At 33.6% G+C, this 13,825-nt stretch overlaps 1 long non-coding RNA gene across 13 annotated transcripts; it reads left to right on the top strand.

Annotated features, from left to right (window-relative positions):
* LOC109718250 lies at nt 5,660-8,649 on the top strand. Of its 13 annotated transcripts, none has more exons than XR_002218418.1 (8): nt 5,660-5,704; nt 5,824-5,855; nt 5,981-6,076; nt 6,167-6,265; nt 6,340-6,390; nt 6,511-6,632; nt 6,720-6,783; nt 8,425-8,649. It is a non-coding gene; the product is annotated as an uncharacterized LOC109718250 (long non-coding RNA). The 13 variants fall into 13 exon arrangements; XR_002218415.1 differs by having other exon boundaries at nt 6,164-6,265; XR_002218417.1 differs by having other exon boundaries at nt 5,690-5,704; nt 5,824-5,905; nt 6,164-6,265.

Below are 13,825 nucleotides of genomic sequence, written 5' to 3'. Positions count from 1 at the left end.
ACACGTGGCACCGACAGACTCATGAATTATATACTCGTATAGATAGATAGATTTTACCAAGTGTTACTCATCTTTTCTTTGTTTTTCATGTAAAGTCAATAGGCTAAATTACACTCTTGGTCCTCAAACTATGAGGTACATGACACTTAACTTTTAGCTTATTGGAATTTTCGGTTCAAACTTTGTAAATAGTTGCAATCTAATCTCATAATCAAATTTAGTTGACTAAATGTTGACGTGTCACTAAGGTGGAAGTGATGTGGCATATTAATTGTTGTCGCTTTATCACTCACCACGTTGCTATATCTTTTTCATATTAATGCTACATCAATATTTAGTCGATTAATTTGAATTGTGGGATTGATTGTAGTAATTTAGAAGGTTCGTGTCACGTCTTGAATTCACAGCGGAAGCCTCCCGATATGTTAACAGACCGTCGTATATATAAAAATTTCTTGTACATACGAAGCGTCCCACAAAACTAGAAGCAATCCTAGGAGTCTGCTACTAGCATACAATCAATTCCTAGGAGTTCACAACTAAATATTCATGTATCAGAGCAAGATAGAAACTGAATCTACTAACTATCACTGTACAAGTAATCAATAGTCAACTCCCAAAACATAGCTACAAATAAAAGGCCCTAATCTTGCCAGTCTGGATGTATAGTATATTATTTAAAACTAACTAGCTGGTGGTCTCCTCTATCACACTTGAATATGGTAGGAGATGCTAACTATGGCGTATCCTTTTACCTCGATCCAACACTGGCTTAGAAGGTGCTAAAACGTAAAACATAAGAGGGCAAAAGAACTATTAGACAGTAGATCCCAGTGGGTATGATCGGCAACAACCACAACCTACCCACTAGGTCTACCAGAGGCAAAATAGAGAATGAATAGAAAAACACTAAACTGTAGACTCACCATGTCTATCATGCCCCTCTACCCGGATACTACAAAGCTATAATTGAATGAGTCACAGAGCATAATATGAATAGAAAGATAAATACTATCATACTTCCAGTAAGGTCAACATAAGCAGTAAAAGTAATTTGTCTCTATGTGAATCAATGTATAACAATCAATGGTTCTCTTGTATCAACTAAAGTAACCATACTAAATGTACCATATAACCCAATCATATACTAACCCAATCATAAACTAACCGACTCAATAATTCGGTCAAGCCTGCGCCGCCTCGTGCCAGCCACCACTACCGCCAAGGTTGAAGCCCACTGCACGAGGCTACTGTATGTCTGTCTGGCTTGCCTATGCCAATCGCCACACCTCCGGAGGGGCACTTGTAGGGCGCGACCCACCGAATAGTAGTACAACAACTGTTAAGCTCAATGTGGCTTGCAGGCTGTGGTCAACACTATGATAAAAAAGATCACAATACACAGTAACGTTGTCCCAGGCACAATACACTATCCCATTGTCTCTGGCATAATAATACTATTCCATAACATATGCACGTCCCACCATATTGACAATTCTCAACACAATATACATATCCTCATATGAGCACATACTAGCATGTACCATATTATAAAAACCACATCTATAGACATATCCCAACACAACATAAATAACCTCACGCAACCCTATAGCATTGTAAAACCACAAACCCACATATATACATGCATAAACTTTTAAACCCACCTGCCATCAAGCACCACATAGACTAACCATAATTATACCACGTAGGTCCCCTGACTATAACACATCAATTATCTAGCCATATGCCGCACTGTTAAAATACCATAATATAAAGCCTAAGTCCATACATGCATGCAACCCAACTACTATTATTCCAACCAAATAATCAAATGAACCTACATGTAAATAATCAAACGAACCCAACAATCTTTATACCGGTAAAGACCAAAACATTATATCATACATAAGCATAATTTATCATGTTCAGTGAAATATCCACATGCTTTTACTAACACTGTAATACCCTCAGCTACCGTTTGGTTCGGGGTTAAGGAAAAACTAGTTATTCCAGGGATAGGGTTAAGTTTAGGGTTAAGGTAGGGTTAGAGTATTTTTGTGTTTGGTTGGGGATTGGAGTTAGTTGAGGATAGTGAAAAATAGTGTTTGGTTGGAGTAGGTGGGATAAGAAGGATAGTGGGTTATTATGAATAGAAAATAGTATTTGGTTGGGGTTTGGTGGGTTTAGCTAATCCGGAATAACCCATTTGAGGTGGGGTTAGCTAACCCCACCCATTTTTAGAAGTGTTTGGAAATAAAATGGGGGTTAAGGGATTATTCCACCCCTTAACCCCCAACCAAACGGAGGCCAAGAATTTGATGACATCAAAATCAAGCATGCAAAATAATAGACATAAAAGGTAATGCGCCGTTTTCGACGACAAGGAACCCACTTAGGTTGCTATTCCCGGAAAGGAAAGGACGTTGGAACCCACGAGGTACTCCAAACTACGGTCTCCCACGGCTACCACAACACCAACAAATAGCTCGGAAAAACCCATGGCAAAATTTGCGATAATCCGGGTCCTAAATCACATATAACATGATTTCTTAATCCAATTCCACAAAAATCCATCCAATTTGTACTCCTAAAAACATCCTAAAATCACCTCAAAAATTCTAATCACGAAAATATAATATTTTAACTAGTGAAGGCACATGCGCGTTGTGGCAGATCGATTTTGCAGAAACAAATAAATAAATAAAGCTAAAGAAAAAAATAGCAAAAAATAATAAAAGAAGAGTCAAAGAATAAAAAAGAATAAAATAAAAAAAACTAAAAAAGAAACTGCAGCTGTTGCAGTAAAAGCATAAAAATAAAAGTATAAGAAGAGTAAGAAAATAATAAGGACAAAATCATAAGAATAATAAATTATATTTATAATATCAGTAAAAGTTAAGGACTAAAATATCGTATACTTCATAGTTTGAATCAGAAATTACAACTAATTAAAGTTTGAGAATTAAAGTATCATGTGTCTTATAGTTTGAGCCAAAAATTATAATGCATTAAAGTTTAAGAACTAAAGTATCACGCGTCATATAGTTTGAGGACCAAAAATGTAATTCAGTATTTTTATATTTTATTTTTATTCCAGACAGAGATAGAGTTGATTATCGATTGGTTTTATTCAATTATTAATTTCGTTTAAGGAAAAAAAGCTATTAAACTATCTAATATATTTTAGAATGCCTACTTGTTAAAATTAAAATTCGACCAATCATACTTCGGATATTTCAAAAGATTTTAAATGCGAAATTGATTGCTCCTCAGATTATAAATATGACATTGAAGTTTGATATTAAAATAAAATTAAAAATGTATGGTACTTTCTTGAATTATGAACCATTTTGAATAAGCAATCTAAATTTTCAAAATTTTGTTTTTTACTATCCAACCTTTCAATATGTTAGATTTGAGTTAATCAATGATACTTGGACTTCAAAATTTTGAATGCGTCGTTTAGTTTTACAGATTTAATTAGTATATTTTATACAATTTTTACAACTAAATTTATTAAAATAAGTAATTCATCAATCAATCTCTCTTTCATTTTTAATTGTACAATCAATACTACGTGATCAATATTATAAAAATTTATATGTAATGCATGTAACTAAATTATTTAAAAGTTATGTGTAAAAAATTATATATTTTAAAATTTTTATAATAAAAGAGAAGAGTATTAAATTGAATTAAAAAAACTTTAATCCCTCATGTTCCAATCAATAGAGAGAGAAAGAAATCAAAATTAAAAAAAAAGAAAAAAGTAGGCCAGGTCCGAACCCATGCCCAACCAAAAAATGGGGTGGGGCCCACCCCAAGTCGTGTCACCTATACATAAACTGAGAATTTATAATATGTTATAGATACTAACCTTCAATCCGATGCGACAGAAAATCGTGCGCGCGTGCGCGTCGTCGATCGCCTCCTGGATCTCCAACATTCTCTCTCTCTCTCCCTCTCTCTCTAAAACACGTACAAGGAAGAAGAAGAAGAAGCAAGAATGAAAGAGAAGTCTATTTGTCACCCACTATATAAAGTAACAATTACATGAAAGGTCTCCAAATTCAGAAAATCCCACATTCAACCAAAATCCGAGTTTTGGGAGCCCGGAATCATCATTCCGGCGTTCAAAACCCCTACGACATGCCTTTTGGGTGTTCCTTCACCACTTTCGACAGTCCAAAACCTGCGGTAATTGTGCCCGAATCAATTTGGGCGCCTGAAACCTGCACCCTAAATCATCGTGAGTCACCAGGTATTCGTATGCACCGCCCTAGTTATATCACACATATGACAAAACTTTCAGATTGCTACAGTGCCCAAATCGGGCATCCCAAACAGGGTCCGAAACCTCCAAAGTCCTCAGCTCACTATATTTGGGCGCCCTAAACCACTTTTGGGCATCCGAAAGTGCAACCAACCGCACATTTTGAGCTTATTTCGGTTTTGAGTCCGTTTTCATATTTATTTCACGCCAAAACTGTTCCAACTTAGTCCAGCATTCTAAAAACATGCTAACTAGCAACCTATAATGCAACATTGCCTGTTTGCTAAGGTCCGGTACTCTACAGTTCGAGCTAGAGATTGTAACAAAATAAAATTTAAGAACCAAAGTGTCACACAACTGATAGTTTGAGGACCAAAACTGTAGTTTACCCCTGTCAATTGAAAGCACCTTACTAGCTGAATAGGTAAACTCATTTGTACTTATGAATCTAACAGCAGAGTAATCACTCACAGCTTAAGGCAATAAATTGGCAAACACTAAGTATTGCTAGTGAAAAAACCTAGAATTTTTTGCCGTAGATACTCATATTTTTCCTCAGTAAACTTTATTAAACTAATTTCTTTATCCCTGAGATAAGCTTCAGTGCTCTAAATTTTTATAGTTAGATGATTTGGATCTCTTTCTACAGAAAGAAGTTTTTTTAGTTCTCTATCTACTCTTCAATGTTTCCTCTCCTTGCAGAGAAATAATACCATGCTTTATCAGCAGGATTGCCGAAAAGTGGGATGAAAAGCAAGGATGAAGTCGCCTGCTGAAGTGATGTGCGCATGAAACTCCAAGGTTAGGGCGTTTTGAGGGGGCGTTTGTAGTCAGTCTGTCATTGGGACTCATGTGCGTATTGTCTCAAGAGCTGCCCAGTTCGTGTGTAGCACGAATTGACGGCTTCACTCGACGGCCGCCCACAAAACTTCGAAGTTAGGACTTTTTGTAATACACTGAACTTTGGCAAATTGCGAAGTTCGAGTGTTGGAATAGAAATTGGAACTATCTACAACTTTTGAAGGGCTGTCGTGAAGTTGCAGCAAGTTACTGGAGCAAACTGACAATTGAAAGTGGAAAAGTGCATTGTAAATGTACTATTCAAATGTAGTATTCCGAATTTGGCCAATTATGAAGTTTGATGAGTGGGATTGGTAATGGGAGCTAACCTACATCTTTTAAAGAGTGGTAGTAAGGTTTTTGATAAGTTAAAAGAGTGATCAAGTGGTCGGAAGAGCAGAAGTGCATTGCAAAATGCAGATTCTGTATTTTTGTATAGTGTACCGGTACAACCTTCATTGTGTACCGGTACAAGTGCAAACAGCTGCGAGGCAGCAGGGTTTTTTTGGTCTTTTCACTTCTTAAGCTTATCCCTAAAGCCCAGCACGACCCCAGTAGATGACTAAGGCTTGCTAGAGCTCAGAGGATAAGGTTTAAACCCTTTCCTCTCTTTCTCTCTCTAGGATTACTATGTTGAAGCAAGGATTGATAGATTTGAGCTTAGTTAATCCTTCTTTTTGGTGCTTGCTGGTTTGAGTGACTTGGAGCAGCTGTGGGAAGGTGAGAAGGAATCTTGAGAAAGGTATTTTCGCAGCCCTAACTCAGTAGGAAACTAAGTTGAAGTTTGATAAGGTGAGATACACAACTTCTCTCAAGTTATTAGCCATAGTAGTGAAGTTGATGATAATTTGGGTTTCTTGTTGCGAGCTTGTTTGAGGGGAGGTCCCAGCAGCTGAAAAAGCAGAGTTGGGCTGTAGTTCTTCAACCCTAAACCAGAGAAAAAGCTAAAGTGAAGCTTGAAAGGTGATTAGCTAGCTACTTCTCCTATCTTTGATGTTATAGTAGGCCTATTGGTGAAGTAGTGATGCAGATTTTGGTTTATGTTTACAGCAGCCTTGGAATTTATTTTGAACTGAATATTGGGACTCTTATGAGCTGATTTAATTTGAGGTGTTTCAATCAGGGGTTGAGCTGAACTAAACTTATTGGAAGGTAAATTGTTTACTAACTTGCTGGTTGAAGGGATTGGTTGTATCTCTAATGCAGTTTTATGTAATTCGCCGCAGATTCGCAGCAGAGAATTAGACCCTTTTGGGCTGAGCTTGTGGTCATCAAAGGTGAGTTTAGGGTACCCTAACCTGCAGGGAAGTAAGGGTTTAACATAGGTCTAAACCTAGGTGTGACGTTAACCTATATTAAGTGATCATGCAAGTGTATTACTACTGTTTTTGAAGCAGATTGTAGCAGGTTCACAGTGGACCACTTGATCTTTTCGAGTTAATTTGGGAAGCTTTCAAAGGTTGGAATTGGTGTTCTACCTTGATCCGAAGTGAGGGTTCAAGTATTAACACTCTACTAGGTAAGAATTTACCTAGATAAGATGATTACGTGAGGTTTTATTACAGGTATAAAGTCAACTTTAGCTGATTTTCGATTTAATTGCTAGGGTACTTGGAAGCTGCGGATTACCCTTGTTCGTGGGGTCGACATGAGTTGACGACTACTTGTAGGTCTGACCTTTCCAAAATGGGTGAATTCCCTCTATGTCTTCTTGACATTATAAAACTGGAATTATTGCTTATCTATGTGAACCTATGTATATTTGAATGGATTGGAGCATGTATCAGTATGCATATGATTGGAATAGAATAAAACCTCTATGTAGTAGAGGAAAGGTTAAGAAACCATTTAGTTTATACAGCGTACTTGCTCTGTTAGCGTTTATTTCTGATACTAGTAAACTTGTGTAGACAAGTTAAATTTGACACTAGTCAATAGAGTTAACTGTAGAACCATGAGAATGACATGTGGTTCAGTTGGATAATTCAGGGAAGGAGATAGTATGATATGATATCTCGAGTTAAAATATGCAATTCCATGTTAGTGATATGATGATGGAACTGGCAGTATATCATGCATAGTAAGGTTACTTATACATTCATCTGAAAAACATGTAAAGAGTACTATAGATGCTTTCTTGCATACTTGAATTGACAAGTTGGTTAATGTTTTCATCTAATAGTACTGGCATGAACTTCACATTGATGTATGATCCAGTTAAGTAATTAGAATTTAGCATTATGACATAACTTGTATGTTATACTACTGAATATGTTCTAATAGAATAAATAGAAATGGACATGATGATTTACTTGTATGATCAAGTAGATGTAATCGTATATTACTTGTTTACTCCAAGTAGTAAAGGATTATATTGAACTATAGAATATGTGCCACGAGTCATTAGACATGACCTTAGAAACCCACTTTCCTTATGTATAGGGAGTAGTAAGAGAACTTTATGTGAGTGGGTGTGGGTATAGCCCACTATGAGGTAAAGTATATACTAGCTTGAGTTATACTAGCTATTAGTAGAAATATGTCAACAAATAGTTGATAGTGGCTTACGATTTAGTACTATAGTGTCGACCTTGGGTCGAGTTGAAATTCCATGTTTGAGACATGATGACATCATGATACTTGTGCTATGGATTACAGTTTGCATGCCATTGTGCTCTTTCGCACACGCTTGTAGGGGTCGCGCACCCTAAGCCAGCGCTCCGGAGTGGCTTAGTGACAGATTGCTCGCATATGTACGATTTGAGCGTCGAAGTGGATTGCCATGGGTAGTGTTGACTTCCACGGGGCCACTAGGCACGGCGCGGCTATGACTTTATCCTGTGTAAGTCTATTATGAGTCAGGTTATGATGAGTTACCTTAACCTTAGATGAACATAGTAATAAGGACACTTTATGTCATTGGTTAAGTATATCTAGTAATGAATATCCAAAGAGGTTGACATCGTTGTTGATTAATAGTTTTGTAACAATAGTTGAATGTTTACACTCTTGTTAGTGTAGGAAATGGCTACATGATATCATTAACTAATGAACATGATAATATTCTGCATAAAGCATGACTAATAAAATGCATTTGTATGAGCAAGTATATGGACTTATTATCATACATATCTTTTGGAGGCATAGTATAATTAAATTATTTCTTTAATTGTTACTGTTACTTTGTTTACTCATTGCTATATACTTATGCCTTAGTTGACCTAGTGGTGTACTTCGCCACTCTCGGCGGCTTACCCACTGGAAACTATTGTTTAATAGTTCTCATGCCCTCTTTGTTGTTGTTTTTACAGAGCCTTCCACAGCGGAAAAGACTAGAAATTCCTGGCGAGGGGTCAGCGGCTAATTAGAACCTTCTCGATGTTATATAGATGAACCTCTACTAGTTTATTTTGAGTTTAGCTCAATGTTGTATGTTGGATTTATGTAGAATGCATTTTACTTTTAAATTGTAATAAGGTTTTGTTTTGTATGAGTTTACTATATTAGTAAGTTATGCTCTGATTACCTAGTTAGAATCGAACGTTTTTACTATGTGAATTGTAGACGCCTGGTATATACTTGTGGTTGTGATGTACACGGCGGATCTGTGCACGCGACTAGTAAGCTTCCGCTGAAGTCCAGGACGTGACACTTTTGGAGGGAGCATTTGAAGTCGGTCTGTTGTTAGGATTTGCTGGCTTAAATGGGCCAGTATTCTGCCCTGTCGCGGGAGGCCATGTTGGGCGAATCATGTTCGAAATGGCGTGAGACTGAGTGCGTCGAGTCATGTTTGAAGTGCCGTGAGGCTGATTGGGCCGAGTCACAATCGAGACCCGTGGGCATTGTATCTATATGCTTTAAGTGAATTGGTTGCGTATTTCTAACAGCTCGAGCTTTTGAGATTAATGGTTAGCGTCAACGATCCAACATGATTCACGTGTGTATTGTCTCAAGAGCTGCCTAGTTTTGTGTACAGAACGAATGACTACTTCACCAGACAGCCGCCCAGTGGGCTGTGGTTCTACAGTACCAAACACGCCCGAAGATCAACAACTGCCGAATTCATGTGAGATCATGGACACACTCTTTTGGATACATAATTTTATCATTCACAGAGCCATCCTCTTTCGGCCTCGCAATAATGCAAAGATGGAAGGGGCTTCCTAGAGGTCTTTTAATATCAAAGGGGCTCAAGTGCGATAGAACTGAGGGATTTTATCTGCATGTTGTTATTGCTTTTCTTTTCTTATTTCTCAGAAAATTCTTACGCACCAGTGACATGGCATTGATCTGATTATTCGTCTAAAATAGATCAATCCATCACAATTTCTTGATTGGTTGATATGATAACTATGTTTTGGAGGCGGAGTTATATTTAGCTTCTTTACTTTTTTTCGGCAAACGCTTAGGATGACACCACATTAGCAATGTTAAGAAATTTTCTGTGCACTGAATTGCAAAGTATTTGTTTAAAGTCTTTTTTTTTTTTTTCTTTTTTTGGTTATAAAAGAAAGATGTATATATGTTTCTTTGTTACTTACAAAAGAGCCAAAAATTGGGGAAACTTTTTGGGCCTCATATAATGCTATCACAAGTCCTATATTATAACAAGGGTTAATTTCATAGGTGCCCTCACACCAACCCCTAATTACATGGATACCCTCCAAAAATTATTAATATCAAAAATACCCTTCAAATTTAGTAAAATTATCAAAACTACCCTTATTACCTATATTTTAAAAAAAATATGGCTAAAATAGCCATTTTACCCCTCTCACTCTTACAACAATTATAATATATATTTTATTACCAAGATAATATACTTTTACTATAAGTATTTTTCTAGTTTAATTTAATTAATTTAATATGTCTTCATTTTAACTAGTTTAATATGTCTATATTTTATTTCATTTAACTAGTATATATTCATTTTATTTGTTTAATTACAAATGGAATAATTAGATACTTTTTGTTAGATTTATTTTAAGATTTTTATATTGTTTTAGATGTAGTTTGAAAATTCTTTATTGTAGCTTTAATTTATATTACTATGAGTTTTTTTTCATATTTGTCTTTTTATAGTTTACTTTGATTATTTTTTAAATCTTTATATTATGTTATATATAGTTTGATAGTTTTCTATTTTATCTTTGAAAATTTTTTTTGATAGTTTTCTATTTTAAATGAAAAAATAATTAAAATAATCAAAGTAAACTATAAAAAGACAAATATGAAAAAAAACTCATAGTCATAATTTTTTTGAAAAAATAATCAAATTAAACTGTAAATAAAAAACAAATTAAATTAAACTAAAAAATACTTATAAAAAAATATGTATTATAATTGTTGTAAGAGTGAGAGGGGTAAAACTGGTATTTTGGCCATATTTTTTCTGAAATTCAAGTAACATGGGTAGTTTTGATAATTTTACTAAATTTGGAGGGTAATTTTGATATTAATAATTTTTGAAGGGTATCCATGTAATTAGGGGTTGGTGAGAGGGTACCTATGAAATTAACCCTTATAACAACAACAACATTGATGTGTAAACTCTAGATTGTATAATTTTATAAATATATCGGTTGTATAAACTATTGGCTAAAATGCTAAAAAGAATATTCATTATTAATATCCGCTTTTGCACTTTGCCTTTTTTATCTTCTTCGCCCTCTTAAAATTTAAAATTATAACACTTAATCCAGCATCGGTACTTTTCTAATTATTTTGTTGATTAATTGTGTGATACAACGAAGTAATTTAGTTGGATTAAAAATATGAGAAATGCATAAGAATTTTATTTTATTTTTTCAGATTAGGTAACTTTATAAAAGAGACCTACTATTTGCTAATTAACTTTTTTTTTTCCATAATTTTTGAGAGTAAAATATGTATATCAATAGTTACTCAATTGTAATATATATACAATGCAATGATGAAATAAGAACTATGCTGAGTTAAGTACTACAATTTTAAAATTTAGGGCAAAATTGGCCATTTCAAAAGCGGATATTTATGGGAGATTTTTTATTTTTTTCACCTAAATAAATTTATATGTGGATAATCATATTGTATAGCTATATTTTATTTAGGGTGCGTTTGGTTCGAGTTATCCTGACAGGATTACAGACAATCCTGTCAAGATTACTGTGCGGTTTATCTGCTATGTAATCTAGTCGTTAATGTAGCATTACAAATCGAGCAGGATTACACCGAAAATATTAACGAGAAGGGGATCGTGTATCTTGCATTACTGAAAACCGATAATACTACATATTATGTAAAATGACAATTTTACTCCTCTAACTCCCGAAACCGTTTCAATACGTCATTTTTAAAAATTTAATTTTAAATTTTGAATTGTCAACTTTTAAATTTTAAATTTAAAATTTAAATTTTTAATTTTTAATTTTTAATTTTTAAATTTTTAAAATTCAAATTTAAATTTTAAATTTTAAATTTGAATTTAAATTTTAGATTTTAAATTTCAAATTTTTAAGAATCTTTAAATATCCCCACCCACCACCCACCTTTCTCCGCCCCAAAAATTTAAAAAAAATAATACCAATTATAAATTTAAAACTCAAATGTATATCTTAATATTCTGAAATTTAAAATTTAAGATTTTTTAAGTATTTTTAATTTTATAAATTATATTTTGGAATTAAATTTTCATAAATTATCAATATATTATACTTCTTAATTTAAAATATACTAAATTTAATTTTTGTTTCAATTTAAACATTTAAAATTTAAATTTAAAATTTTAAAAATTAAATTTATATCAACAATAAAAAATTTACGTAAAAAAATATTAATTTTGTAATAATAGTAATAACAATAGTTTTACAAAAATAATGTTAAAGGACAAACTTTGATAATCGACTAACACACTTTATTTTCTACATTATGATTATTAGCGACCAAATATAATTTCACTAGACACTGCATCCAGCTTACATACTCTGATAAAACCAAACGTGCTAATCGCAACATAATATATATCCTCTTTTAAAAATCCAAGATCATTAGATATATTTGAATCCCCTCTTAATATAATAAATTAACCAAACACCCCCTTTAATAAAGAATGACTATTAGGTGGCAATCCCAGCCAAATCGCCGTTCGCGGCCAACTCGTTTCGTCTCGAAATGAACTCGAATCGAATCGCATCATTTAGTCACAACGAGCCTGACGAGCTGCTCGCGAAAACACGAGAAAACTGATTTGCCACCCTAAGATAATCACCCATTACTATAAAGCGCGTTTGGTTCAAAGTTATATTGAACCAAACAGGAGCTAATTTTTCGCTCTTTTTAATAACGAGCAAATACGGGAAAAACAACCTGAAGGGTCAGCTCGCTCAGTCATTTCGGCTCGATAACGACTCGAAATACATATATTTTATCATTTAATATTAATTTATATCATATATATATATATAATAATTATATATATATATACGTATTTTAATTATTTAATTTTTAAGCAAAAAAATAAAAATATAACAGGCAAGCTCTTATCAAAAATAACTCATTTATATTAAAGTTCAACTATTAGATCAAGTTTAATGGATAAGATTTTATATATTTATTTTTTATATATATTTAATTTAATTCTTTTTTAATTTATTGTTCGTTGGCCAGCTTGTGAGCCAGCTCGTGTTCGGTTCTTTTGTTAACGAGCCGAACATGAGCTAAATTTTTTGGATCGATACTTTAATGAGCTAGCTCGTGTTCGGCTCGTTTATTAAATGAGCCGAACACGAGTCGGCCCCAGCTCGCTCGTGTTCAGCTCGTTTACACGCCTAGGCTTGTCCAAGTACTACTCTTTAAGCAAAAAAAATGCTACAATTGATTAATTTCTAGGTTTGATCTATTTATCTAAACCAACTTATTATTAGCTGGATGAAGAATATCCAATTCCTTCTGTTATTTCCAATAATGAGTTTTATAAATATTTTTTTTTTCTTTCAGCGATGTGATGCTTTTGCTTCTGCTGTTATTGAATGCTGTCATTCTCGAAACCAAAAGTAAGATTTTTGAAGTCTCAAATGCAAAAAAATTAACTTAGTGCACGTGGTTCTGGTAAAAGAAGAAATTTATTGAAAGTGAATATATAATTCATAAAGTTAGAATTAAAATTACTATACATTAAAGTTTGAGAATTAAAATGTTCTTCTTAGTTAGCCTATTTTCTTTGTCCGATTAGAGGGTGTTTGTTTCATGCGAAGTGGAGAGGGATGCAGTAAATGCTCATTTTTATTGTTCGGTTCACCGTTATCTGAATTGCGTCGTAATTCGAACTCTCTAAAATATCACAATTGATTTCGCCGGCAGTAAGGTGTTTACTTTAAAGTTTTATTGTTGTATTATTATAATATATATATGTATGAAGAAAAATAATTTACTTGTTGGGGATATAATTATATTATGTTTATACTTTTTTTTGTTGTTATCTATGCTTTATAAAAATTATATAAGAGCCAAATTCAACAACAACCGCAGAAATAAAAAAAATTCTATAAAAATAAACAGTGAAGAAAAAATAATTTTTACATGAATTTTACATCAACCAAAATTTATTTCAACAAACGGGCCGATTTTTTTTAAAATTTTAGAAAACTTTAAATACAACTCCTGTAATTTCGTAATTTTTTATTTTAGTACCGTGTGGTTTAAAGTGTATCAATTTAGTACCCTATGGTTTCATTT

This window comes from Ananas comosus, linkage group 12 (assembly GCF_001540865.1).
Source record: "Ananas comosus cultivar F153 linkage group 12, ASM154086v1, whole genome shotgun sequence".
In the NCBI taxonomy this organism is placed as follows: domain Eukaryota; kingdom Viridiplantae; phylum Streptophyta; class Magnoliopsida; order Poales; family Bromeliaceae; genus Ananas; species Ananas comosus.
The sequence above is the reverse complement of the archived record's forward strand: the minus strand, read 5'-3'. Positions and strand labels throughout refer to the sequence as shown.